The 2944-nt window shown below is 44.2% G+C and overlaps 1 long non-coding RNA gene across 1 annotated transcript; it reads left to right on the forward strand.

Annotated features, from left to right (window-relative positions):
• Positions 1 to 233: 233 nt before the first annotated feature.
• Positions 234 to 2249, forward strand: LOC308180270. The gene is made up of 2 exons (XR_013940857.1): positions 234 to 414; positions 1295 to 2249. It is a non-coding gene; the product is annotated as an uncharacterized lncRNA (long non-coding RNA).
• The last annotated feature ends 695 nt before the right edge of the window (positions 2250 to 2944 follow it).

A 2944-nucleotide genomic window follows, 5' to 3' on the forward strand; every position in this document is an offset into this window, starting at 1 on the left:
CCTGGTTTTATTTACTGTCCTCCCTCAGGATTCGGGCAGCCCCTGCAGGCTGTGCACTCTTCACATTTGCTGGTTTGGCTGGATTCAGAGGCCCTCTCCACCTCCCCACATTGTCACCCCTAGTCCTGCATAGGTCATTGTGGTTAGCACCCCCTTCACCTGCCTGCAGTTGAGTTATCAGGGAGGGGTGGGGGAGCTTTTAAAGCCCTTCGGTCACCAGGGGCTTGCCCAGCTGTGTCCCTAGGGCAGCTGAGGAAGCCCCGGCCCCGGCCCCGGCCCCCTGAGCTGGGGTGCCGGGGTGCCGGGTAAGGTCATCTCTGGGGCACACCTGGAGTCCTGGGTATACTGCCTGCCCATCTCTGGTGGAGACTGTTAGTAGATCCTTTGGGAGAGGGCAAAAGAAGCAGGAAAAGGGTATAAAAAAGATTAAAACTGTGTGTCTGATTGCAGTCCCTGGGTTCTTATCTGTAATTAGGGAATAATATGTGAGAAAAAGGGGTGCTGTGTAGCTTTCTATTTTTTAATCTGTTTGCTTTCATTTTTCATATATTAATTCTTCCTTTTATCTTTTGTGATATTTTTCTTCTGTATGTGTCATCTGTCCCTTCATTAGCCTATAAAGCTTGTTCTCAGCTGAGTTAGGGAAACTTCCTTCCTATTTCACCTTCTACCGTTTCCACTGTCTACCTCCAGGCAATCTTTCCTAGCACAGCGAAATGAAGAGGTACAATAGCTGTTGTGAATTACTCCTTGCAGTCTACTCCTGCACTACATGTTTATTACTGGATTTAGTTTACCTCAGTGATGCCTTGCTGCTGTGCCGTGTGTCTGAGCACCACGGGCACCCAGAGCAGGGTGGCCGAGCACGGTGCTGAGCCGAGCACGGTGCTGAGCCGAGCCCAGCCGGGAGCTGGAGCCTGCACTCGGCCTGCATATCCCAGCCCAGGAGAGCTCTGTTTTAGGCAGGCTTGGCAGAGGAGTTGCTGTGGAAGGCTTTTGTTTGTGTAACGCAATGGTGGTTGAGATTCCTTGCTGTGGTGTCCTGGAGCTTCTGCAAGGTGTGAGTTGCAAGAACTGGCAGCGCTCTGGGCTGCAGCAATATTTGATTCCTTCCTGGGCATGTCCCTTTCTTACAGAGAAACTGAATCTGGCAGGAAGAAAGAGCTTAAAATTACTATTAAGTTGCATAGGACCTAAAAGTTGTAGTGAGAGGGATAAAAAGAGTGGTAGCTGCCTGATATTTAGAACTATAGCATTTATTTGGGGCAATAAATTGTTTCCTCTCCCTCATCAGTTTTGTTGCAGGATCTCCACAATGAGCTGCCAAACCAGTCTCTCCTCATTTGTGGCATTCCAGACTGAAGGAGAAGCAGGCGAGCTCAGTAAACAGCTAGAATCGTGTCTTAAAGCTGGACTGAACAGCGAGGGGGGAAGGGGAGCCCTGACCTCCCTGCAGCTGGGGGCACGGGACAGCCAAGTCCAGCCAAATATGCAGCATCACTGGAACTGCGTTTCTTGGGATCCAGAACAACGATGAATTCGCTTAAGTCCTCTCTACTGATTGAGATGTGGCTGTAACAGTATCAACTAAATGCATTTCTATAGAAATATTTCAGGGTCAAAGGATCAGCATGCAAATTAACTTGCTGGATATACTGAGGGACATTTGTTATTCACAAAAACATCAGCAGCTTAATTTTTAAACTATGTTCAGACTTGCACATCCTGACTACAATGAGGCATAGCGCGAGTAGTTCAAACAAACAGTATTCCTTCCTTTCTGGTTTTGCTTTGATTCTTTTTCTTTTAACTTTAATTTGATTTTAAATACCATAAGATGACAGAGGAAAAGGTCTCCTTGAGCAGTGAGCAGAATGCTAACTCTCCCATTCCAAGTATACAGCATGCTTGGGAACTTAAACCAAACACAGCTCGCTCATCTGCAGCAGCTCTAAACAATTGTTCCTGAAGCTGCAGCATGGATAAATGTTTAAATTCTTTGAAAATATTAGTATATATCTTCATAGTATAAATTAGGACTTAAATCCTTCAAAGCCAGGAGACAAGGCAGGGCCCTCAAGTCAAACAGACGCATTGTTTTGTTAATCCCAGGAAATATCTGGTTACCAGTGTTTTCTTGGTATATCTCAGTCTAACACTTATTTAGCCAATTAATCATCACTTACAAAAAATGATTTTTGTTAATATTTTTTCCTGGATCAATAGATTTTATACAAGAATCTTTCTGCTCATTAATTGGAGGGCAGCTCCTTGAAACAAATTCTGCCTGTGATTCTACCTTAAATTCATCAGTAGATATTAAATAGGTCATTGGTGTAATAAGGGCCAAATTTGCTTCTCATAGATCACAGTGGCCAGTGCTCCTAGGGTCTAATTATCCCATATTTGGTCAATAAGCCATTAACATACAGCCATGGATGTTAATAACCATTTCATGAAAAAGTCCTGGTAATTTATGAGATCAACATTGGTTAGGAAAATTAATAAATATTTCATTCTGTAAGATTTATCCGAGGACATTTCGGTCTGAGGGAGGAAGCACTGGGCTGAGAAGAGGGGGCGCACGCTCAGATGGAGGAAGAAGGATGGGGGGAGCAAAAGCCCAGATACCAAACCCATGGTAGCTGGGCTTAACTTGGGCTAATAAAAATTTACTTCAAATCCTATAGCTAATAAATCCAAAGGGTGTATGAGGGAGTCCAGTAAAACCTGACTTAACATTATGTTAGTGCTATTAACAATATTTATATAGATGTCATTTCACAGGAGGGTTAAAGCTGGTAAATTACGGGCCAGGCATAGTGAGTTGCATCACGGAGCTGGCATGTCTGTATATATTCAGATACCACAGCCTGCACCTTTTTAGGTAACAACAGTTAAAAATAACATGGAAAATGAAGGCAGCAGGCTCAGAATTTCAGAT

This window comes from Anser brachyrhynchus (assembly GCF_964034855.1).
Source record: "Anser brachyrhynchus genome assembly, chromosome: 19".
NCBI classification, from domain to species: domain Eukaryota; kingdom Metazoa; phylum Chordata; class Aves; order Anseriformes; family Anatidae; genus Anser; species Anser brachyrhynchus.